Source organism: Numida meleagris, chromosome 5 (assembly GCF_002078875.1).
Source record: "Numida meleagris isolate 19003 breed g44 Domestic line chromosome 5, NumMel1.0, whole genome shotgun sequence".
NCBI lineage: Eukaryota > Metazoa > Chordata > Aves > Galliformes > Numididae > Numida > Numida meleagris.
In genome coordinates, this window is record NC_034413.1 from 26624064 (window position 1) to 26651238 (window position 27175).

Sequence of the window (27175 nt, forward strand, 5' to 3'; positions counted from 1 at the left end):
GATCAGTAACTAAAAATATTAGTAATAGTTAGGGTTTTCTAAAATACATGTTTTGGTGAGAACCAGATCCACAGCAGTTTTAATGCTTATATCAAAATTATTATGTTTGTTAACTTACGAGTTACTGTCATAAATTTTTTACTCAAACAGCTATCACAGGTACTATTTAACAGACTAACATGTTAAAGTAAATTGAATAAAATTTACTTTTTCAGACCACAGTGGTCAAATACTACTCCTTAATTAAATGTAGTAGTTGTGATCACGTCCTGCTTAATGAACTTTTTATAGTGACTAAGAAAGGAAGAGTAATTAGGCCTGAAAAGCCTCGAGAGCAGCTCAAACACCTAAACAGTGCAGAGAAACAAAAGTGATTTTGTAGGAGGAGGAAGAGAACCCCGAATCTGCCTTTGTGCGGCCTCTTGTTTCGGCGGGCCTGACCCTCTGACCCCTGTCAGCCCGGCGCTGCTCATGAATGCAGACCCTCACATTTGTGCTGCAATTACTGCTGGTGGCCGCTTCCACCAGAAATAACTCAATCTGTCTGCTGCAAGTCCCAAGAAATTTTCATTTTAATTAGTGCTTCAGAGGCATTCACCATGGAGGGAAATTAGCGGCAGAGCCAGGAGGTGTCTGTCACTTCAATTGCGGCGGGAAGGGGCATGCAGCCTCCGACCCGTGCCCTACTTTTCACACATCTCTGACTTACCCCTAATGAAGCAACAAAGCACTGCGGTGCAGGCGGCAGCAGGGCACTGAGCTGCGGGGCCCAGAGCAGCCGCAGCGCGGCGCGGGCTGTTTGGGAAGGCAGGCGGCATCGGCCTTGTGCTGCACCAACGGCAGTGTGCCTTGCTAACCGCCTCAGTGCTCCGAGCTTCAATGTCCACTGCCTCTCAAGGCACAACAGAAAGCGATGTGGTACAAGTACTCATTCTCTTCAGCTTCCACAATCAAAGGAAAGATGATCACTCCAAAAGTTGAAAGGGAACGTCCTTTAATTACCAAAATGTCAGGACAGCAACATAACTAGTTTGCAAAAAACACTGTCCCACCTCACACAAGAATATACTGCTCTCAGCTTACAACCCATATGCTTTCCTTTCTTTAATATTTCAATTTTCACCAGGTAATACGTATTATTACGTGCACTTTGATGTACATATTTAAATGACACAAGGAACATATTTTTTTTCCTAATTCTCAATTTTTCTATCGTTGTAACTTGAGAATGCTTACCACCATTTAAAAGAACACCTCAAAAATGGAAACTAAAACCCTGCAGGACCACAGCTCCCTTCTGTTCCCCTGAAATGTATGCACAATGCCTTCATGTTATTGCTAGAATTATCTTGCTGCTGCCACTGTCGCTGCTGCTGCCACTGTCAGTCCACCACAGCTAGGGGAGCAGTGCAGCTGGCTGAAGGCACTGACAGACAGGCACTACAAATCTTGCTGAACCCACAGTGGCAACATTTCATGGTATGGCAGAGAAGCTTAAGCCACTGATGAAAAATCAGAGATTTAGAATAAAATGTCACAACAGGAACTACGTGAACAGTGGTGCAGACATGTCCTATTCTGCTGTCCAGGCTACAAAAGCTACAAACAAGTGTCAAAAACCCAGTGTGGGCAGGTTGAGGCAGTCTTCAGTCATCACAGCAAAATTCAACAGAGCTTTTCTGCCACACTATCAGAGATTTTAGACGTTTCTCACCCATCCTTTGAGCTGTTCCTCTTTTTCCCCATTTCAGTTTCTGAGCTAAACTATGCCAAATAGTTCTCTAGAAGCCTTTATTGTTCCTTCTCAGAAAAGGAAATTGTTTGACAAGATCTAGTTCTTAACATTAGCTTGCACTCTCATAACTCTGATACAGCAGCCACATACTTTAACAGACTGCAAATGTTTTAACACTGACTAGTCATTCTAGTAAATACCACACCCCAAAGTGTGAGAATTTCGTCCTCTGAGAATATCTTTCATTAAAGCAAGACAAAAACACAACAACAAAACCACATTTGACAAAACTGAAGGGGCCATGGTTACATCTCTGCTGAGCTGCCTCTGGACTGCCATTTACAAGGAAGACTGCAGCCACACTGTAGCACACTAAGGTAAGCAATAGCTGGAACGTCTCCAAAACCTGCCTGATATTAATAGTCTAGAATGACACAACTAAGTGAGCACTTCAAATGTGTTAAAGTACCAATTAACTGCTAGAGCATTTGTCTGCCAACTCAGTAATGCTGAAGAAATTCAAAAACACAAGCCAACCAGTTGATTTCAAACTCTCCAATCTCTCTTTTTTCTATTATAGCTATTTAGAAGTATTCAACTACAATCTTTTTAAAAGTGATTTATTCATAAATCATAGTATCCAATTTGTCCACAGAGTAATTTATTGTCCTTCCTAAAAACATTTAAGATATTGCTTTTGTTATTATAACTGTGGATTTTTTTTTTAATTAGAACTCAGCTGTGAATTCATGAACCAGCATGGGCGTCTAGCCTTACACCTTGTATGACTCCAAAAATATGAAGCTAAAGCGCACAAAACGTGATGTGTGGTCCAAAACAATTTTGGAAGTAGAAAATCTAGTGGTAATTGTTATTTAGATGAGATTCTGTAATATTTTTAACAGCATGATCCCCATAACAAATGAGCTGCACCATCCCTAACTTTCAATAAACAATGACAGTGCTAAACATAGCAACAAAGATAGTATTGCAAAAAGACAACATATGAAAAGTCAAATTTCACAAGAATTAGAACCTAAATTCATTTCAACCCACAACATACATTTCAAAACATTTGCAGCAATATACAAAGTATCAGGTAAATGTATTTGGCAAAGCAAAATTGAAAAACGTCCAATGTAGTCCCTACACCTAACGGAGGCAAGATGCAATTCAGGCAACTGTAAACATGCTACCTCAATCATATGTACAGCTCTGAACACAACTTTGAGGTAGAACAGAATGCCAGAGAAAAACCTGACTTTTCTAAGACTGATGCAACACCAACTTTTCTACTACAACTATTAGAGCTTAAAAAACCTTATATGATGACACACAGATAATCATTAATTTGGTTGAAAAAACAACAGTAAAGAATTTAATGCAGAGCAGACAGTAAGTAGTTCTGAGAATGGAAATTGCTAGTGAAGTTCAAACACCACTGAAGGGTCTCAATTCTTAAATGAAATTGAATCAAGTTGATTTATAATTTTTCATTAAAGAACTAAGCACAATAAATAGACTGTTGATAAACTTTTCTTGCAAACATGAATTGTCAATTCAGTTGAGCATTGCTTCTATGTAAAAAGATTTGGATCACATGAAGAACTGAAGTATCAGAATTGGAATGAAACACAACAGCGTGACAGTGGCAAAGCTTCATGTTAGGAATAATTTCTTCTCTATGGAGACTAGGAGTTGATGGATAAAGATAGTGTACTGGAGTCCTTGGACATAGTTAACTGAACACATGACGTCAGAAGCATCAATGCGATGTGGCTGGGAGAACGAGGCAAACATGATTTGAGGACCCTCCTTGAAAATTTTCCAGAGGAAACAGCACTGTACAAGAGACAAGACTGATAAATTCAGCATAAGCCTAAGACTGATAATACTATCTGGAGACAGGAAAGGCCTATGAATGGAGAAAAAAAAAAAAAAAAGATTAATAACGTGAAAGTTGGCAAGGATATGATTAATCTTTGAAAGCACAACATGTGAGTAAAGAAAGACACACAAGTATTCAATTTGCAAAGTACTGTCTCAACAGCAAGTAGGTATGAACTAGCCATTAAAATGCATTTAGAGTAGAAATTGGAAGACTACATCTAACCCCCAGTTAGGTTTTTGGGCAGATCTAACTAAATCTAATCCAAAATCTTAATAATTAAGTCCACCATCTGATACAACTGCAGGTGACAGAAAAGGTGGACAATGAACCAGGAGAGTGCTTCCAACTCGGTGTTCATATTTATAATACAAAAAGAGCCACAGTTAACTTCTAGTAAAATTTAGTGCACTTTAGTTAATTCCACAACACCAACAAAGTTTAAATGCAAGTTTAATGTTCTGTTTTTCTTCTTCCTCTGACAGTTTTTTAAAACACATTTCTATGTAGTAATTGGAAGGCGTGCCTACAACAACTATAAAAAAAGTGTCATACTAGAACAGATAAACTAGTCATACTTAAGCATTGTCAAACATGCCACATGAAGAACACAGGTAAATGCAGGTAAAACCACCACTGAAATCTTTGAAGAAATCACAGAGTCAGTGAGAAGACTGCTGGCTATTGCAAGCCAGTTGGCTGCATGGCATCAACAAAAACTACTCCAAACCATTTGTTCACGCACCTATCTTGTGCAAGTCCACAAAAATAATTCAGTTCAACTGAAGACTGTATTACCGTTATTTAAAACTACTAGTGGTCGCGCACATTTAAAATCCAAGATTGCATAAATAATTTCTACATTCTTTCACCATCCACAATCTGCTACAAAATTTGAAGTATTAAATAAAGTGTATCATATGCTTCTCAAAAGGTTGAAATGAACAATATAACCTAATTCAGAAGATATCTGTAAATGTATTTACAATGAACTTAAAGAAGTGGTGGGTGTGTTCACTCAAAAAACATAAACCCTAACAACCGTTTTCTGGAGAAGAGTTAATGTTAAGAAAGGACTTGTTTTTGAGCAGTTGGATGAAAGTCACTGAAATTCACTCCAGACACTAACAGAAATCTTACAGAAGGAAGATTTCACACTGTTTGCAACCATCAAATGTGTGTATTACTGCAGATTTTAGAAACCAAACTACCAAACCATGACGTATTTGTCTGCTTCACAAACAAAGTTGTTAACCATGAAGAAATTAAAGCATAGCTGCTTTTTACCATGCCCAGTACAATTAGGTAATTGGGGACGCTACTCATTGGACTCCTGAATGTCCATCTTACTGTTACTCTGGAATTCCAATTAACTAACTGCTACAAAGTTTCTGCTATTAAATTAACAATAATGAAATTCAGCGAACTTATTTTCCCAGTGCCATCAGGTATTCAGATGTATCCCCGCGTGTTACAAGCATGATGCATTCTCTTAGTTGAGCATATTCAAACAAGACTTCACAATTTTTATTCCACTTGACCCATTTTCTCCCCTTCAGCCGTGCTGCTTTTGCCATTAGCTGGCTGAGGCATTCTGCCCTTCACACAAGTGCAAGAGGGAACCCAGGCTCCTTCCTGCCCCAGCAGACATCACCTTCTGTCGCTCTTCCAGGCGCTATCGCCCTTCCTTTATTGTTTTTATCATCTATTTGTCATTTTTGCTAGTTCCTTACTGTCACACCTGTCAACATGAATTGAAGAAAAAAAGACATTAACATTTTTTAAAAATGTCATGTGTTTCTACTGAAGATATTATACGGTTGTACTAACCTGCCTACAGACGTACCATGGTTTGGAGTTTCACATATTTTATACACCCCTCTACTCCCTACCCTCCCTGTGTATTTTACACACTACACCTGAGTCGAGGCAAAGAAAAAGCTACACCTTTACCCAACTCTACGTTTACTCACTGTTCAAGAAATGCACACACAGGTCCTCAAACGTCAGTGCCAGCGCCTTTACAAGCACAGCTACTTTTATCAGAAGAGTTTCTAAAATGTAACATTTGCTCTGGCACCACCAAGATGACTAATGAACGTTTTAACAAATATATAGAGGTTATTTTCCATTTTTAAGCACAGTCGCCCATTATCAGTGTCAGCAAGCCCCTGCGGGATCAGAGCACAGTCAGGGTGCGCTCCGCCACACGCGGCTCGCACCGCCAGCCTCGCCCAGCGCAGGGATGCCTCAGTCCTGCAACCACGGTTGCGCGCAGCCGCCGTGCCGAGCCCCGCCCGCAGGGCGGTGCCGCCGCTGTCGACGGTACTGCTTGCAGCTCGGGGAGAACGGTGTCCCCGCTGAGGCGGTTCGGGTCCTTTTCCTCGCGAAATACTGAAAAACAGACCGGGGCCCTGTCGGCTCGGCCCTCCCCTTTCGCCCCTCTCAGCCCGACCGAGGTAGCGAGGACCGCAGGGCTGTGGCCGGCTGCCAGCGGCGCAGCGCCGAGCCCCCCCGGCCCCGCTCGGCGAGGTGCCGCGCAGACTTTCTGGCTCCACGGCCATTGTTCGCATGGCTGCCCCGCTCCTCGGCCCCCGGACATTAGCATGACAATGCCGCCTTCCTCTCGGGCGGCCGGCTCCCCCCGGAAGACCTCTACTTCGGGAACAGCTAGGGCTGGGGTTGCTTTTTTCCTTTCAAGATTTTCAGTCGCCTTTTCCTATTCAAGACTTCCAGTAACTAAGCACGAAATGAAGCGCTCAACAAGCACTACTGACATGGCTCTGAAATACCCGATAGCACAGATTAGTAATTACCAAGGTCACAAGAGTCAGCTTGGTAACACTGTGCGTAGGGCCTTTGCTCTTTACAGTGCAGTATGAAATCCGCTGCCTTGATTTCACTTGTTACACGAAGGACACACCTTCCCATCTAGGAGGAAGTAACAGAAGGGAGACCATAACACCACTGTTCCCTTGATTCACTGAAGGATGAAGCTCCAAATGGAGGGCTGACAGAAGCAGGCCCAAAGCCCTGCTGACCAGCTGGGCCCACAGGGAACTGGTTGCAGGCACCACACCTTGCACGTGGCAACTGCTGCCTGCCCACGGGTCCCTTCCTCTGCTCCCTGGCCAAGACAGAATGGTGCCTCACAAAGCCAGCTGCGTGGGATCTACCATCAGGAACCTGAAGCTGGCAGGAGAACACTTCAGGAGAAGCAGCTGCGCTCAAAGCGCAGCAACTGCGAACACGCGTGTATTTTTTATTCTGTTTCAGGTACCTGTTTCAGATAGTTTGTGGACCAAATTACCTTGCACATCATTTGGTGAATAAGATAAACACACTTGGAATACTATTTCATAATAAGCCACACAATTTTTAAACCATCAAATTCACTCCTCAATGCAATAGGAAAGAGAAAGCTTGCTCTTAAAAGAGCATTCACTTGATACAAATGGAAGAGAAAAGACCAGTGAGTGCAGCCACCAGAACTTGCTAACAGAAAATGCTTGGCAAGGTAGGCCTCAATCCTTGTTTTCCTCACATGCCTGCCATGCCCATGGAAACTCCATGCCCTTGTGACAGAAGTTCTCTGGGCAGCTACTCTCAGATCACTGTACAAATAACACTGCTGTTCTCCACGGAGCCTTCCAAAGAGGTCTTTCAATAATTGGGCCAGCCAAATGAACAAAATAGTAGATGCTGCTCCTTCACACTCCTCTAACACATGGATGGGGCAGGGGGGTGAAAATTAAACAAATCTTCAAAGTGTATTTACTACATTAACAAGATTTTAGGTATGTACTTCACAAATGGCGTGTAATTCGTATTTTTGTTACCTCTGTTAGTTACAGTGCCCTTCTAACTTTAAACTGCTGAAATGTGCCCTTTCACCCTCTCTCACCATTCTCTTCAACTGCACGAATTGCCTTCTGTCAGCCGTGAGCTGCAACATTCACTCTAGAAACTCACCTTGGGATATTTTCATGAGGTTACAGGCTCCAGATGCAAAATGTGAGGAGGCGACCACCTCCACAGTAAGGGCACAAGAGGTGAGCAAGCATTGTCGGTGGCAAGTCTTGCATGGCCTAAAGCAGAGTCCGTGGCAGTTCAAATTAATATGCTGGTCTCTGAACAGCTGTGCTGATGAGCTGGCACAAGCCTGATACTGCCACAGAGGCACTGACCTCCAGCAAATGAGCGAGGTGGCTGCAGTAGCCACATCACAAGCCCTCTCACCAGCAACTGCTCTGGACTGCATGTGAGGAGGTTAACAAAGTTTCAGCACAAATGAAGGGTAGAGGTGAATAAACCGCCTGACAGCTAGTATTCTGTTAATTATCTTATGTAGAACTTGGAAGGCATTCAGTTATTTTCAACAGAAGAGTGATAAATGCTTATGTATAAAGCGCACCATGCTCATGCACAGTTACTTCACAAAAAACAGATTAAATTTGATGTCTGTATTAAGAAAGTCTATATTTACGGTATAAATTATCTAAAATTAATTCTATGTTACATTCAGTTTCTGCTTTTATCCTCAATATTCAGTGTTTAATTGTGAAGCATGTAAGAAGGTATTACTGCTTTGGGAAAAACTCCCAGGACTTCGGATGAATGCAACCGAGCCTCTTGGACCCTGTTAGTATTCCGACTGGGTATTCTGAAAGGCTTGCTGAGACAAAAGTAAGAGTTTGGCCTTGATTTGCATTAAACTAAGTGCATTGTAGATTCGCTTGGTTAAATAACTACAGAAACAACATGGCATGCAAATAAACTGCTTCTCTTAAGTTTGAACAATGTACTTTCATCAAATATAGCTTCAAAGACATTTCTAAGTCCAAACGGTAATATTTCAATTAGTAGACAATGACAGAGTTCAAAGGTAATGTTTATACTTCAACAGTTATAGTCCCCTATTTCCTTGCACTCAAGTGCTAAAGCAGTACTGTTAGAATTTTTCACACAAAGTTCACCATAAACAAATAAACAAGAAGCAGGAGTAGAAAGTATATTAAAATATTTTAACTCAGAGTTTAGTAGTTCTATTACTAGTGTTTCTACATTAGTTACACCACTTTCTGTCTGCAAACTGGTTATAATAATACACTAGGAAAAAAGTTTCTCAACAACCATAGCACAGTAGATTTAAGAATGGTATATCAACATGTAAACTGGTACACTTCATTGTCTTTTTTTTTCTTTTTATACTAAAACACTTCTCTAGCTAAAATGCTATTTTCTTTTTCTTCTCCTTTTTCTTTTCTTCAAGCCAGCTTTTCTCTTCGTATGGTAAGAAAGAAACACTACATACCTAAGGAAACTCAGAAGGTACAGAGATTATAATACATTCTTTCTCCTATCAATCTTCCTTGTTTCCCTGCTTTTGCTCTTTAACCCTTACGGTATGTGACAACCTGCCCATGCTCAGTACTACAGGAAAGACTTGGACATAATTTTCTAATAACATTCTGCCTCTTGTGCCCCTCATCATCCTTAAACTTGAACGTATCCATCTCTTCTGATGTCTCAATAGTTCCTTAAGCTAAAGTCTTGAAAATAAATGCATCTGCCTCCTAATGCTGCCTCTATTAACTTTGGCAATTTGGATATTCTGCAGTCATTCAAAACCGATCTCATGTAACCACCACATCTTGCCTTTTCCTGTGTTATTCTGACAAGGCCATTACTGCATCTAGAAATCCTTCCACATCTACACTATCAAAACCTTATTTCTTTCATGATTCTTTATCTTTCACTGATCACCTCCTACTAGGCATGCAGATTACCTGTCAAGGATGAAGACTCAGCTCCCCATCTTTACACATACCTCAGTGGTCCAGGGCAGTTTCACCAAAGAAATAAGCTATAAGCATACTGGTGAATTATTACTAGCATTTTATACTGCAGTAAAACAACTAGACACCTCTGTCTTGTAAGACTGAAGGCTGGACTTAACCTAAGGCCTGTCACCCTCTCCCTGGCTCTACTTATAACTGAAGGATGCACTTTTCAGATCTGCTAACACTATCAATATATAACAACCCCCCATTAATAACACTCTTCAAGTGAAAAAGCAGACAGTAACATTTGCAGTCTGTAAAGAGACAGCCACAGTCCTTCAGAAACAAATAGCACCCAGGGCCAATCCTCTGGTACAGAGCATTGTTTGTACAATTGGACATGAAAGACAATCTTACACACTGGCTGTATTGTAAGCGTACAAATTTTCTGTTTTTACCAGCTACTGTGAACGGTAGACAAAAAAATAATCAATCCCAGACATAACATGTTTAACTTCCCAGAACTTGCAGCTGTAGGATATGGAGGAACTACTGTCACGGTGAAGAACTCCACAGAGGCTTCAATGATGAAAACAAATCAAAATCTACAAATGGGAAGGAAGAAATAGCCTCAATAATGTATAAAGGAAAAGAGTATTAATCACTGTGATGATGATGGCATGATGTTAGTTGTCAAACAACTATTTTCAACACTCAATGTAAAAGCATCCAAAAAAACCCAACAAACAAACACTCAGAGCATTTCCAACAAACAACTAATCTGTTTTGTTGTTGACAAATCCAGATGTACTTATCAAATATATTCAAGCCCAAACGTTCTATTTTTTCTTTGTGAATTTAAGCTGTTGGGTTTTTTTTTTAATTTAAAAAAAAAGGCAACCCAAAACAAACAAAAAACCCAACAACCAAAACCGCAAGATCAAGTACTGGCATCAAATAATAAGGGAAAGCACAGAGAAAATCCTGACTTTAATTTCACCATGCGACTTAGTTGCAACACAGATCTTTGATATTATGGCGTCAGGCTTGAGGGGTACCTGATGTTTTTCCTCTCCCCAGCAAAACCTAAATCTTCATGTTTTCTACACTAGACTGAGCCATGGGGGCCAGTCAGTTTGGTAACTGGTACTTCCATTACAGCTGATTGGAGCAAGTATGACAGATGCAATGTAAAAATTAAATAGTACTGGTTGAACTCAACTTGCTGCTGAAGAGAACCATGTATGAATCCAGGCCAAAACTTGTGTTCACACTGTTTGATTGCAACATGACGGCTGCATGCAAGCACCCCACAAGACTGCTGGATAAGAATGTTCAAGCTCATGATCCTCATCAAGCAATTCATATAGATTTTTAAGAAAAAAACATCAGTTGCTTCTGCATCACGTGACAGCATCAAAATCCCATTGTTTCAATGCTTGTCTCCTACCTCCACCACTTGAAATCTTGTATGCGCTTAACTTATGTTCAAGTTTTTGATATGAAATGTCTACTGCAGTGCATCCTTGACTTCTGAATTGATTCATATTCTACTGACAACAACTAAAAACCAGCCAATTCTCATGCATAACAAAATTACTTGAATTAACTGCTTAAAAAATGTTGCCATGCTCCTCCTTCCCATTCATAATTTTATGTGAAATAACTTCAGAAATGACTTTCTGAGGGCAGAAAATTTGTAGAAGAGCACAAGCTTATGATCTGTTACTAGAACAAAATAGTACTAATTATTTCTGCTTCTAAAAGGAGCAGGTTCATTAGCACTGCTCTTTGAACTTTCTAGCTTATAAAATTGTATAAATGTTCAAAATTTATTTCAGCTGTGGTCCACAAAAAGGTGACAAAGGAAAATATGAAACTGTGAAAACTCTTATATTTCAGGGCTGGCATTGTGACTGAATATAACAACTGGTCAGAATTAAGGCTGATTATTCAAATTAAGTATGTGAGGGAAAAATAATGGGTTACAGGAAAACCACAGATTCAAGGAAGGGAACAAATTTTGTTGTGATTTAAAGAGCATAAAGAACTATTTTTGACAGAAAAAAAAAGGACACAACAACTCACCATTACTGAACCACCTCTAGCAAATGCAGCACAGTATCTCATTATGATCAGTCCTTTGTCACTTCCCAAATATTTTTTTCCATTCCCCTTTTCAGTTAGATGATTTTTAATCAGTGTTTCAAAAACTAGCAACTTGAAACCACACAAGTGAAAAAGAAGTATTTCAAATCTTGGAAAAAGATCAATAAACAGTGTTTGAGGAAAGGTTCAACACCTTGGGGTACGTTCTGCACAATCTCACTGTGAAAACTCTGACCTTCTTGTGACCCTTCTAACATTTCTTTTTCTCCAGCAGGTCTGTATTTTCTGTCACTGCGACCAACTGTAGCCCTTTGAAATCTGGGTGCAAGATGCCTCGTATATATCAAAACAAGGAATAATCTGTGCATGGCAACTTCCTCATCAGTATAAGCAAGCTGCAGTTTCCACTAAACTCAAGCTAAAAATCGTACACATTGAAGCTTCTATTTTCTTCAGAAGTATGTATACAAAACACACAAATACAGGCAAAAGCTCCGCCCCAATTTGCTCATCCACATGCCTACTCTTTCAACATACATATTAAACACTGTTGCAGACATGTTTCCACAGAGGCAAAAACTCCAAGAGCTATGTCCTCCAAGTCCTCAGCTGTAAACCAGTACTCCAACGTGCATTCACAGTCACCCAAGACAGGGGCATCCACCCCACTGCCTTCATGCATGCACTGTACGTGGTAGCCACCATGTTCACAAGAACAGATGGTAACAGGTTCTGCTTACCAAGATGACACTCTCTCACACCTTTCCAGATGTAGATGCGCAATGATGTTTCTAAAACTTCACAGTAAAGTCTTCAACGTCTATTTCTCAACTTCAGATCTACTGCAACCTTTTAGTATTTTACAATCATCAGATTTACTACTTCGATTAAATAAATGTCTGCTGTGACAACACTGAACTTGTTCTGGTAAAGATAGCAGCAAGACTCCTCTTACCTCCACTAAAGCAATTATTTGACTGAGTTCATCCTACAGGAATATATTTTCCTTACCTTAAATTCACACTAAATGGATCAAATGACTTTTTCCTTCATCATCCTGACTTAATCAGTCACTCCAGAGTTGTGTACTTCATCAATTTTTTTCCAGATTACATAATCTTGCCTTTTTCCTGTTTGTTTACTCTTCATATTATTGAAAAATACAGCCAAATTAGCATTACTTTTTGGAATTTACATTGTTAGAAGTAACTGCTGACATTATCACAAGTCAGTTCATGGCAAAGCCGTGAAACAAAAAACAAAGCCATGGAACAAAAAACTTTTTTTTTTTTTTAATAACTTATCAACAGATGATCCTCTGTTCTATGGCATTAAAAGACTTTCCTGTTTCAAAAAAAAGGCAGAATATTTAAATTAAATGGCAGATAACTAACCAAGACATTAATATTTACTGCCTAGTTACTCCTATTATATTCCATTGTACGTATTTTAATGAGGTTTTGAAATAGAATACTTAAGTTTTAAAATACTCAAATTACTCAAGACTCTGAAATCTTGTATCGTGTCATAAGCACAAAACATCTTTGAAATACAGGATAAAAAAAATAAGCCTTCTTTACCAAAACTTTGTTACAGTTCATTTTTCATTTTTTAGGCATGCCACATCTAAATCAGAAACGAGGAAACCAGCCATTTCCTACTGCACTACAGGGGGAAAGCAAAGCTGTACTTCAAACGAAAACAAAGCATGCCTCGTGTTATTGTTTAGAACATAACTACATCTTACCATTCTTAATTTAAATGTTTAAATTTAAATAAGTCAAGAAATAACCAAAACAGAAAATCAAGAATGTTTCTAACTGCATAATACTGAGCAAAAAATAGATTCCCATCAATACAAACATCTTCAGATCGTTCTGTGAATGCATTCCCTCTATACTTCTCTCATCTTCTTCTCTATCCTACTGTATTAAATTCCCATCCTCACATACATAAATAAGATAGAAAATTTAGCCTCATAAAATAATAGAATCGTTTGAGTTGGAAGGGACCCTTTAAAGTCATCTAGTCCAACTGCCCTGCAATGAGCACTGACATCCACAGCTAGATCAGGTTGCTCAGAGCCTGGTGCAGCCTGACCTTGAGTGTCTCCATGGATGGGGTTTCCACCACCTCTCTAGGGAACTTTTGCCAGTGGCTCACTGCTATTATTGCCTCTTACTACACAGCATCTTGCCCAGATTTCTTAAGAGTTGTTACTCACCACACTTTCCACAGGAGATTCTGAGCTTAACAGGTTCAACATAAAAATAAGAATAAAGGGACTGCAGAACAGCACAACTTGATCTTCCTGAACCTGATAGTCTTGGTCCAGAAATCAGGAAGTCTCATGTGTTAAGCTGTCTGAGAGCAAGACGGTCATACTACTGGAACAACTTGGGCTAAACTAGGACAAAAGGATCTAAAAAAAGGAAGTACTGTCAAGAGGACATCGACCACAGATTAGACACACATTGCTTTCCAAAGGACCAGCAAAATGTGTGACAGCATGCATCAGAAGAGAACAGCTCTGGATTGGAATCACTGGCACTTCCTGTTTTGATCAGCAGATAAAAAAGAGGACACGGATTTCTGGTTACTCCACTCCTGGAAAATTCTATGAGCATACTGACCTGCATTTCCCATTTGTGGTTTGAGTCTGAAGTGGCTGAGCCTGTTTGCTATAGAATTAACTCCTAGCCAATAGTTTGCTGCCAAGAAAATTCAAAGACAGCTACCCCAACCTTTTAGAATAAGTGCTTCCTTATTCAACAGAGAAGATCTTGATGATTAACAAGAAAACCATTGCAAGAAAAACATCTCATCACTTGAAGATTTTGTTCTGAAACACTTGACATGTGATCCTGGCTACTAAATGAAGAAACTCCATCACATGAGATGACATGGCCCTACCACCACCAGCTTGGAAGGAGAAAAAGGTGACTCTACAGGCAATAGAAGCTGAAAAGTAGGAAGTTATTCCAAAACTGTCAACTGAAGTTGCTGGTTAAGCACCATTAGATCAGAGGTCTTTAATCTTCTTCTAGTTATTGCCTTGCTAAAGGCAAGACAAATTAAGGGAGTATTTTATAGTTTAATTGAAAATATACACTGAAGTAATCCAGGCTGCTTTCAACATCCTGAAGAAAAAACTAATCACACAAACAAAATCTTTATACTAAATAAAGACACAACATGACACAGGAGACTAGTTGCAGAAGGTAATTAAGCATGTACAGCCATATGGATTAAGTGCAGTATACTATGCCACATTTCTCCAGTTACATCATGCAAACACTGCAGACTTGCACAAATTCACAGTTACAATCACGTAGTAGGCATTAACCCTACTAAGTAAAATGTAAGTGAATTTTACACTGCCCCAAAAAATAAGGTACAACTACTAGAAGTACAAAGAAGTGCCATATTAAAAAAGACATTCTGTATTGAAGAAAGACCAAAATAAATGAGGATTATTCCTCATCTTGAGAAGTCAAAAGCTGTCAGAGATGTATGACATGCTTCACTGAACCTTAACACAGAGAAAGATAGCCTAAAAGATTTAATCGCAAATTGTCTCGGTATACCACCTAGGAACTAAAAAATGAAGTTTTAGATGATAACATCATATTTTACACAACATAGATTTAAAATTAAAGCATTCACTTTCACAGGGTTTTGTGGGTATCAAAGTGCCCCCACCAAAAATTCAACTGAAAGCCTTTCTTGCTGTGAAATGCAACACTGCTGGCTGATCTCACTCAGAGAGTAAATTGGCTGATCAACACCTGGGATGATATACTCCATCTAAAGCCAGTATTCACATCCTTTCACTCTTTTGGCCTTCGTAACCTTAATTTTTTGTCTTATGTCTGTCACCTGGCTATTACAATTAAATTACAAAAAGTATGAAAAGAGAAGGTAGAACACATGCAGAAACAGAAATGACTGGCAAAATAATCTGATTTTATTTGGTTCTAACATGCTCCCTCTTTTATTTGCACACTTATTGACTTGCAAGTTCATAATCCTCAGTAAAAATAGAAGAAGCTGTATCAAGATAGTGAAATCTTGTGGTGGAGTAGTGGTGCTATTTTAATTTTTGTCAGATCACCTATTCCCCTACAGGCAAAGCATAAAATAACTTCCCCTCCCCATCTATTGCTAATAATATAACTATTAAAAAATACAGTGCTCAAGGGGCAGGGGGGAGGGGAAGTAACCTGTGGAGTTTTTATGGTTCTGTGGTGTTATTTTTTTCTCCTCCATTCTATTTTTAAAAGAGTATTTCATCTGGAGTTTTCAGTCCAAGTGTATTCACTTACGCTCTGCCACATGACAGCTTTTGCCCAGCCTTATTAGAGAAGAAAAATAAATAAATATTGGGAAAAACAAGTCCCTTTCTTTTTTCCCACTGTGCAATAGAAGGAAATCTCCCTGTTTTCCAGTTTATTTCAAATATGGACAGCCTCTTAAAGACACTTAAGAGGAAAATACAGGTGGTATTTTGAAGACATTAATATTTACTGGTATTCCTTAATTCAACCAATCTACACATGCAGTCTCCAAAAAATGTACCCCTTCCTCAAATCTTTTACATGAAAGGAGTGAGATTTTTCATGAAAAATATCCCTTTTCCTCCGAATCAGCTATTGTATCAGCTCTACATGCTTTAGGAATGGGATCATTGAGAAGAGTGGGGAACAGGATGAAAGAACTGTTCTATGATGACACATTCCCCACTCTTTAAGATTCTCTATTCCTGTAAAACTCTGATAATTACCCAAACACATATTATCCTTTCAGTTCAGCACATTTATCATTCTTCTCAATGGCTGTTGTGGTTCCGGTGTCCACAGCGGTCTGTCCTGTTTAATGAAGCTCTTCAATGCTACAGATAGCTCCCAACACATACAATCTCCTATTAATACGAACATGTTCCCCACAATCTCTGTTCTAATATTTCCTTGTAATTACATGGCTGAGAGTAGAAACTGTTATTTTGGTAGACAAAAGAGAGATCTTTCAAGACAGTGACATGTTTTGATAGAACTCTACAACAGTAAAAAAAATCATACAATCATAGAATCCTTAGAGTTGGAAGGGACCTCTGAAGGCCATCTAGTCCAACTCCACTGCAATGAACAGGGACACCACAGATAGATCAGGTTGCCCAGGGCCTTATCCAGCCTCACCTTGAAAGTCTCCAGGGACAGGGCATCAGCCACATCAGAAGGCAACCTGCTCCAGTGCCTCACCACCCTCACGGTAAAGTATTTTTTCCTTATATCTAACCTGTTATTTATTGTTCAGTTGTCTCTGTCATTGGATGAGAAATGATCTGCTCCTCTCCACAGGGAGAATATAGGAATAAATTTGCTTTTAGTTTTGTGTCAATGCAAAGCCAATCATTTTTAGCACTGACCTTTAACTTTTTAGTAGTGCATAAATGTGCTAGATCTAATGTTACTTTGGCTGCAAGAAACACAGTACAACTGGCCTTTGAATTATCCTTTCTCCAATATGTGGAATATGTGATTAAATGCAAAAAAGAAAAAAAGCTTGCCTGTCTTCTTGTATTGTCAGGGATAGAATAATCTGAGTAAAATAGGACTATAAAAGAAGCTAACATAAATCAAGATGTGTTCCATGTAGACCAAATTAGGATCTTCCTCACCTTAAGTACTGTAGATTTGACTACAGATTTTGCACTTTCCAGCATGAGTTCAAGCTTCACAGCTTTGTCAATTTGTTTATGGTGTGCAGAAAGTTACTGCTTTCAAATAACGAGTCAGCAGAAGAAAAAAATACAGGTTAGTCGAATTCAATGTCGATCTTTTCCTTGAAGCATTTTCTCTAAAGCCACATACTTCTCTGAATAGGATTTATCAGTCAAATACAAAAACTCTTTTCAACCTCCCTTGGCTGATCTTTGGAAATGAAAGAGGCATAGAGCTGCTGTACCTAAAGTTTCTATTTTCTTGAAAAGAGATTTAAGGTGAATTTGTAATAGGGGCCACAAGCTACAGGACTAACATAATCCACGAAGCCAACTTCCCTTGAAAAAGAACAGATGATGACTGGTGAAGCCTGAGAGTGCAAGTCTCTGAAGCTGTTCCATCTCTTATGAGACCCTGTTTGTACCCACATGGGAAAAAGTGAGAGGAAGGGCCAACAGTAACACATCTTGAATGCTGTACGTGGGCATTGCCTTAGCAATGACAGTGAGAAGATAGATGTAGAAGGGCCAGTACCAGCTATTTTTAAACAGAATTAATGCTGCAGAAGAGAGTTCTGAAATGTATCAAAAATCCAACATCACAAGATGATTGTAATTAGTGTCTTAATTACGTAAAGGAAATAAAGCTTCAGATACCACAAAACAGCAAACTTGGAACAATACACCAAAACCCCATGCACAACATTCATAATCAAAAGCAGGAATGACTTTAAAATATCAAGGCAGTTGAATTTATTATGAAAAAACATTATTAATAGCAGTAACAATAGAAAAAACAGTGTAAATAAAACTCTGTAGCCATCAAGCCCTATGCCAGCAGACAAGATGCCCAAGAGTCATGTCACTTAGCAGCAAAACTAGTCATCTACTTCCACTAAAAGATTAATAATAACTGTGACCTGACAGGTTACAGCAAATAGAATTATTTAGCAGTAACTTTTTTCCAATCTCTCTCAATAAAAGAGATCTCTATATTTGCTACTGCTTTGTCTTCTTTTCTTAATCGAAGCACAGAACAGAAAGTAGATCAAACAGTGGTTTCAGCATGGTGTTAAAAACACCGTCATCAGCATAAAAGAAGAAGCTTTTAAATTCTTTAAATGAAAGACAAGGTGGCTGCTTATCATATGCATATTTACTCTGGAAATATTCAAAATATTTTTCATTTATTTACCTTACTTCAGAATTAGGAAACTGAATGAAACTATATTGTACTTCAAGCTTCCTCCAGACTGTTTTCATCTGTACTTCCACTTCATTAGTTCAAAGGTGGTATTATGGGAACACATATTTCTATTAATCTGTAAAACAAAAGAACTTGACTTATGAGTTATCCCAAGAAATTGTACTACAGTTTACTGAACATAATGCAAATTGCATATTGAAGATACTGATAACCAAAATTATGGAAGCCATCTGCTATTATGCACCGCTCCTAAAAAAACCCAACTTTTTAGACTTACATTTCTAGCAGTTGTACAGTTACATAGTATTTGTACTGAAAAGCATTTTAAATTCAATTTAGGTGACATACAGGTTTGTCTTAGATGATGGGAGATCCTGGGGAGGAGGGATGCTAAAGGTCCCTCTAGGTAGGCACATTTTCATAGGAAACCTTTCTCGTCTCTGCCAATAACCATCCAAAAACTCTTGGATTCACCTGTCCTGCAGCAATCAGGTTTAAAAACTACTCAGTTTCTCCAACTTTATTTTTAAAAACAGGCAGATTAGAGAATGGATGCATTGTTGGTGACATAATGGAAAAAAAACAATGCTCAAATCAATTAGTAAACACTCAAGAATCTTCAGGACACAAGGAACTCCAATATTCTGAGAAATAATCAGTAGGTTTACTGAAGTTACACACAAGCGTGATTGCTCCTGAGAAGAAAAAGCAAACCAGAAGTTTGGAAATAAAATACCAAGTTTGATTTTTTGTTCATGTTTGTGAAATAACCTACATCCAAACAACAGAGAAAAGCAAGGGGCAGGATCTCACCCAGCATTCTAACAGTTGAGAGCAAGCCTGACCAATGCCCTTGGTTTTCAAACATAACATGAATTTTAGGCTTATCAGCTTTACTGCTTAGATTCCAACTTTAGTGTGTGGCACATATAGCCAGCTCTTCCCATTTTATCATAACATCACAATTTGTGAATGTTTCTTTTCTATCTGAAGCTTTTAGAAATATCACACAAGAATTTTATCACTAAGAACTTCCAGTCTTAAGACTGCAAACATAAGCTTGACAGTAAAACAGAAGCTCAAACATCACTAACCCAGATGTACCGTTAAAAAATATACAACCAATCTTACAATCTAGCGATTTAATGTCTTATTTTTGAATGTGAAGAACAACAGCACCAGGAACAGGGATGGATGAAGCATGCACCTACATGATTTCCAGCAGAGGACAAGTTTGTGTTCACTTCCCATTTCCTTTCTAAGCTCCATAAGAACATTTATCATTACAAGGTCAACATACTTCTGTCTCCATGTCCATTTATAAGTATTGCTCCTAACACACTGAGGTTTAATAGTCTTGGTAATAAATAATAAATCTGTGTAAAATGGCAATCTGAAACCATCCTGAGTATCAGATAGCAACAGTTCTCCAAGCCAACTGTCTCCACTGAGCAGACAGGCTGCCACTTGACAGCTATTACTTCCATGGTAGAATTGAAAAATACATTCTCACCACGCAAAGGTGCATTGTGGAGTTTGGTTTTGCTTTTTTAAAAATAAGCTTATAAAGAATCTGCAAAATAAATCCATCTCTCTCTCCTTAATCAAGGTATTCTAGTTCACCTTCTGTTGGACTCCTAAAGATATGACTATAACCAGAAAAAAGGTCAGTGTGCTTTCTGTTTTTACAGCATGGCCAAGTCCCCTGCATCTAATATCTGATTTATACAAAGACCACGTTGCATAATTTAAAAGGTCTGCTTTAGTAGAGTAAAGGCCTTTCTGAAAACTGCCTAGGGTTGTTTTTTTTTTTTTGTTTTGTTTTTTTAAAGTTATGTCCTCTTTCCAAACTCCTGAATTGATGAAATTCTTGGTAAATGTTAATTTCTAATGAAGTATTCACTGAATTTCCTGATCTGACTCCCATGTATCAGATACCCACCTTCTCTTAAATTTTTTTTATATTTCAGTGAACTTTCTTACTGTCTACATTCACATCTGAACTCAAATCAGGAGTGCACTTTAGAAACCCCTATTTTCCTTGCTTTACTTTCCACAGCAAAGAAGCCTCAGAGCACATGAAGCAGATTTATTTAGAGAAAATGTAGATTAGAGAACAAACTTCAGGAGCACGCTGCACACGCTTCAGCCTCTAGCAGAAAGTTAGCCACAGATTCAGAGGAGGATCAGCTCGAAGTAAAACCATCACAGCCTCTACAGTGTGCCTGTTAGGTTCTCAGCTCCAGACAGATCTGATTCTCTTACATCAGCCTCACCTCTGGGTAACACGGGCACAGTCTTTTTCATGACTTATCAAATTTCTGTGCCAATTTCAAATTCATCACCTTTTTTAGAGGGCTACAAAATCTCAGAGATGAGTGAAGTTAATTATTAATTTATGTGAGTGACCTCATTCTGTTACTATTTATCCAATTTATTCATCAGCATGAGATACTACGTCGGAACATACTTAACTTTATAAAAACCAATGGCTTATTTGGGTTATTGTAATCCAAAATGCTTGATGACTAACACATTAGTTTTTCAAAATATTTAGTGTCATTCTCAATGGCATTTTGCAGAAAAACGTCATCGATAACAAATCAAGCTATTTAATAAGTTATTCACAATGAATCTTCACTTTATTAGAACTTTATCTGTTCCAGTGGCTACAAGAAGCACTGACAGCTTCAGAAGCATACAGGCTCACAGCGCTTCTCACTAGCTACATATAAATCCACATTTATCTGGAAGTTTTTATAACAGGATTAAATTTGGGTTCTTCGTATACCATTAACTCAGAATGTCACCACTCAATCCGAAAAAAAGACACCAGAATAATGTTAATATACTAATTATAACATACTAGCTAACCCAGAGATGTGTAAATTTACTGTCATCAGCAGGTCACAGAGAACAGTTAGGATACCCAACCTGGCAGGACCCTCTCTTGAATTTTCCACCACAACTCATGTACCCGTGCATGTAGGGCTGAGGTGGGTTTTCCATCCCACTTCCTCACATCCTCTCCATGGTCACAAAGGTAAAACCACAGGATGGTACATGCTGTGTACCCACTATATCCTCTTGAGCGGAGGAGCACTTCTAATAGCTGAGATATTGGTTTGTACAGGTGGAGAGCAAGACATAGCATCTTTGAATTGCTGGAACTCCCGGGTTCTCCACAGCTGAGACACAGGCCCACAGAGAAGAAGAGAGACTAATTCTGTTCCCTCCCAGTTCCTTGGGACCTTTGCTGAGAACAGCCCTGGCTCTGTACTGTGCTGCTTAGCACCCACTATAAACATTGGTGTGTTATCAACATTGTTCTTCTCCTAGAACCAAAATGTAGCATCATAGCAGGCACTCTAAAGAAAACAATTCCATCCCAGCAGAAACTAAGACACTTCGTTGCCAGTTTTCAGTTTCAATATTTAATTCTTCTATTAAATCTTAAATGATCCATTCCTCCCCAAAGCATCTTCTTGTAGCGGGGGAAAAGTGAGAATTACCCTTTATTTCAAGGAGAATTAAAAAAAAAATAAAATGATATGTTGATATGTCGGAGGGAGGGGAAGCCATCCAGAGGGACCTGGACAGGCTGGAGGTGGGCCCACGAGAACCTAATGAGGTTCAACAAGGCCAAAAGCAAGGTGCTGCACTTGGGCCAGGGCAATCCCAAGTATTTATACAAACTGGGGGAAGAACTCCCTGAGAGCAGCCCTCCAGAGAAGGACTTGGGGGTCCAGGTGGATGAGAAGCTGGACATGAGCCAGCAGTATGCACTGGCAGCCCAGAAGGCCAACTATGTTCTGGGCTGCATTAAAAGAGGAGTGGCCAGCAGATGGCGGGGAGGTGATTGCCCCCCTCTACTTGGCTCTTGTGAGGCCCCATCTGGAGTACTGCGTCCAGGCCTGGGACCCTCAGCACAAGAAAGACATGGAGCTCTTCAAACGAGTTCAGAGGAGGGCGACTAAGATGATCAGAGGGCTGGAGCACCTCTTCTATGAAGAAAGGTTGAGGGAACTGGGCTTGTTTAGCTTGAAGAAGAGAAGGCTCCGGGGGGACCTCATTGTGGCCTTCCCATACTTAAAGGGAGCATATAAACAGGAGAGGGATCGATTGTTTGTGAGGGTGGATAGCGATAGGACAAGGGGGAATGGTTTTAAGCTGAGACAGGGGAGATTTAGGTTGGATGTTAGGAGGAAGTTTTTCACACAGAGGGTGGTGACGCACTGGAACAGGTTGCCCAGGGAGGTTGTGGATGCCCCATCCCTGGAGGCATTAAAGGCCAGGCTGGATGTGGCTCTGGGCAGCCTGGTCTAGTGGTTGGCGACCCTGTGCACAGCAGGGGGGTTGAAACTTGATGATCTTTGAGGTCCTTTTCAACCCAGGCCATTCTATGATTCTATAATTCTATGAAAATTCAGTATAGGTTAGAAATTTTAGAGTAGAATAAAACATTAGGGGGTTATTAAGGGTTTTGCTATGTGGCTGCAAACATCCAATAGCTGACAAACCTATTGCTGAATAACCACTTAGCCCAGAAACAAATAGGAAAGGTCAGTACAGGGGAACAACTGCCGGAAGACAGAATGCTAAGGAAGACTCTAACTTTCAACAAAAACTGACTTACCATGGAACTTAGGAAAAGAAGGATAAAGATGGCAAATCTTGCACAGAAATTTTTGTTACTGAAGTTCTCAAAGTCAGGTGTGCTTTTTACATGCAAATTCATGTTTATTTAAGAGTAATTCAACTACAATTACATACATGATCACAGAAGGACTCATTGGTACAGATTACAGGTTAAACACTCCTCAGTTAATTCCAGCTTCCAGTTAGACCTTTCCCCCTTTTAACTAATTCAGCCTCCATCATTGCTTCAATTCTGCTAAGTTAACCATTCAGCTCTTCATACCTCCATCCCAATTTATGAAACAGAATCTTGTTTTCAAGTTCCTATAAATTCAGAGCATGGGTTTGGGTGATATCAGACAAAAAAAACAACAACAACAACAAAACACAAAAAGGGCACAATAAACTTAATCACTTGAGACTTGGGGTGTAAGCAAAGGGAAGAATGAGGAAAGCAGGTGGTGCCAGCAACATGTCTGAAAGCGGTGTTGGAGAGCTCAAGGCTGGCTGACAGGAAATCCTTTTCAACAAACGTACATGTGAGAAAAGCCACGCTAACCTGGAAAAGCAAAAACAATACGGCCTGCAGCACACCTGAGGCTTGGTGGTGTTGTCTGTGGAAAAATAAAGGTATATACGAGCATCTTAGTAAACAAATAGCCCTTCCAAAATGTATGGGACCATAATACGAAATCAAATGATGCTAAGGCTGAACAAACTTGCTACTTTGCATACTGAACATCAGGTAGCAAGATGTTAAAAGAGCCTGAAAAATGGTCCAAGCGCATTTATCCAATCCTTGAAGCAAGACAGTTTTGATCAATTTCACGCTTTAGTAAGAATACACCCCCATGAAAACTAATTTTAAAACTTAATTCTAATAGGCTCCTGAGTGAGGCTGGACTGTGCAGTATGAGACAGAAAGAGAGACTGCATTATATGCAGTGACAAATCTACTTGTACATAAATCACAAGGCACTGTACCCTTCAGAATTCCTTGTGACACAAATGAGTTTTTTATTGGGGTCACAACGAGAATTCAGACATAAACCTCCTGTGATATTGACTTAGATCCATAACAAAGTCAGCCTTGGCAAAAGGAACAGAAAACTCCACTACGCTCTTACTTTGTCCTGGCAGATGTAATTTCTTACAGCAGAAAGGTTTTAAGTCTTCTCTTTTCTTCGGAGAAGATCATTACTATTTCATTCTGGCATACCTACATCATCTGAAGTCACCCAGAGGACTTGATGGGGCTAATATAGCTGCTTTGCAAGCAGGCCCCATGCTCACAGTGAAGTATATCTTTCAGTTGTCTCAAATATTCTTCATTCACAGGTCCAGTGAGACAGGAGAATGAAAAAATCAGCTGATCCTCCAGACTTTGGGGCTAAAAGCTATCTAACAACAGCTTGTTGTTAAATCAAAAGCAGTTCTTTAGTAGGCCATCCCCAAAGGCAATCCTATCAGCCTACAGCACTGGTGACACATCAAAGGTGGATAGTTCATCCAGCATGAAGTAGTAAATTCAGAATCAGATTTACCAAGCTTTGTTACTAAACCAACTGGCTTAAAGACTGTGCTGGGCTACAATAACTTTCATCATATTGCACAGCTCTCCAAGTACCCAAAACACTTCTCCTGAAAAGTGCTTCTGTTTGTAAGAGATCTAAAAAAAAACCTGTTTTACCTCAACTGTGGAGGTATCCACCAGAAAGCTCCCCTGCCCACAGTCTAAGCTTCCTCTCAGAATACTGAAGACTCCCCACAACCAACACAGTCTTCTGCTGTGGTTGACATCCCTGAAAACATAAGGGTAGCTGTGAAACCATGTACTTCTCATTCTTCCTAAGTTTCGGAAAATTATCAAAAAATGCCTAGGCTGTGTTTTGTTTAGTCATCAGTTAAATTTCATAGTCCACTTTCCCAGTGCGCTTTGGAACCTCACCGGGCCTTGTCACTTGGATAGTGGTTTGCCTCGTCCTGATGAAAGCAACAGTAAGCAATCACTTGGCACAAAGACCTAGAGGAGCACATTCCTATCCTAACACTGATCCTGGGAATGCTGCCCAGACTTCAATTTCTCTCTGACAAAAGCACCAATGAAATCTACCTTCTGCCAGTGCCGCAGGACCATTAGATCACGTTTTGACAGGTAACCCTCTTCCTCCTCCCACTAAGATTCCTGCAAAAGGCCAAGTGTTTCTTCAGTCTGTCTTTTCATAGAATAACTCAAATGCGAGAAAGACTTTCAGGAATGCTTTCATTTAAGTATATTGTACTATTTTATATACACAAAAATCAAAATGTTCCTGATACAATGTCACAACTTCAAACTCCTTTGGCCTTTGGACACTATCAAAACTACTTGCTGAATAAGCTGAACACAAAAACTGAAGCCTGGTGAGTGAAAACCATCCATGGGTTTTTCAGGTCCTTTAATATCAAATATAAAGTTAGAGCCATCACCTGAACAGTCATGGAAACATGGAAGAATCTTTAAGGAAACGAGAAGTCTGTCACACAAAAAGAAATGGTTAAAGGCCTCCACCATGAGCAGGCCTACCAAGCATTTCAGTTTTACCGACAGGAAGCGACACGGATTACACACCAACATTCAAGACAGCAAACTATCACTCCTGGCGGGAACCAAGACAACACGTGCTGTAAGTTAAACAACAACAACAACAAACACTACTTCTTTTCATTGAGATATGAAAATAAGAACATCTAGACATTTTTTGGCAGCTTAAACAGACCTTAAGAATCTTCAGTAAAACATGATTGATAAGTCATACTTCAGTCAACACCTGAATTTCATTAAAATGTAGTGCACAGTGTTTTCCTTTCTGACAAGTTATGATTTCTCAATACTGCTTGGAAAGAACTGACTACATACAGTAAGGATGCTTAGATGAGGAGGCCCAGAAAGCTACAAAGGACTTGTGCATCCTGTGGAGATTCCACAGGTTGACAAGTTTCTATATAAGGATATCCACGTACCATGTTCCCAGTATATTCATATATATTCCCCAGAATAGAAGCTCATTTACGTGAAACAGTGATAAGTCATGTGGAGAACAAACATCCTCTCTGCAATAATCTTTAAAGGAGATGACCGAATATAGGGCCTTATGTAGACATCAGCTTTTAGTTAAGAATAAAAGATATTACATCCGGTCTCGTGCTCTCTTTGGAGTCACCACATAGACTGTGGAAATAATTTCAGGTACTGCACTTGGACAAAATAAATTCTGAAGTAGTCTAAAATAATTCATCAATGGCAAAAAAGCATAGCTAGTAGTGGTGACTATGTTGAAAAATTCTGTTTTGTAGCTGAGAATTTGCTCTATCAAATAGTGTTATTGCGCTCTTTGTAGCTGTTGTAGTTTCCATAGAAATAAATAGGAGACATTACTTTCCCAATGACTTACACGTTTTTCAACATAGCCACCACCATTAGCTGTGCATTTTCACCAGTGACAAACAAAAGCTTGCATGCTATGCTTGTAACAATCTGCACCAGCAGAGGTGAGCTGCTGTTGCCACTGCTAAAATACACCACTGTATGGGAACTGCTGAGTCACAGCCTGAACCACTGATTGAGCACCTGGAGGAAAGATCCAGTCAGCCCTGGGAGCACAGGTGAAGGCAATTCACCTGTGTGACCAGAAGGGATGGAGCCAGGCTCCACCCCTCTTAGGCCTCATTTAAGGGTTGACTGCCACTGAGGAAGGATCTCTTTCTGGAGAGCCCTCCTTGGTGGAAGCCTTTCCTTATGAACCCAGACTCTTCTGATATGGGTGAGCGATCTACTACCATTCCCTTGCAGCACCTTGCTATCGTGCCGGTCCTTCTACCTCTTTTGTAATATCTTTTCCATTGTGTTGGTCGTTCTGATCGCTACAAGCGCTCACCACCTCACTGTGCGCACATCCACTGTTTGGTCTCCATAAACATTCAGCAGCCATCAATGAATGTCAGTGGGCACCATTTTTTTCTGCATGGAGAAACTCAGTGACACACCTTTGCTTCATTTGCACTTCCATGTGAGACATCATTCTGTCAGCCTATTCCTCTACTGCTGTCTGTCACA

The 27175-nt window shown here is 39.7% G+C and overlaps 1 protein-coding gene across 4 annotated transcripts in view; it reads right to left on the reverse strand.

The window, feature by feature from the left end:
* Positions 1 to 27175, reverse strand: part of BMPR1A (bone morphogenetic protein receptor type 1A) — an 83649-nt gene that overhangs the window by 25571 nt on the left and 30903 nt on the right. For 2 of the 4 annotated variants that reach the window (XM_021399656.1, XM_021399657.1), the window contains exon 2: positions 18430 to 18556. The exons of the other annotated variants lie outside the window; for them this stretch is intronic. The gene's annotated coding sequence lies outside the window, so the exon portion shown is untranslated. The remainder of the gene's footprint in view (positions 1 to 18429; positions 18557 to 27175) is intronic. 4 annotated transcript variants of the gene reach the window in all.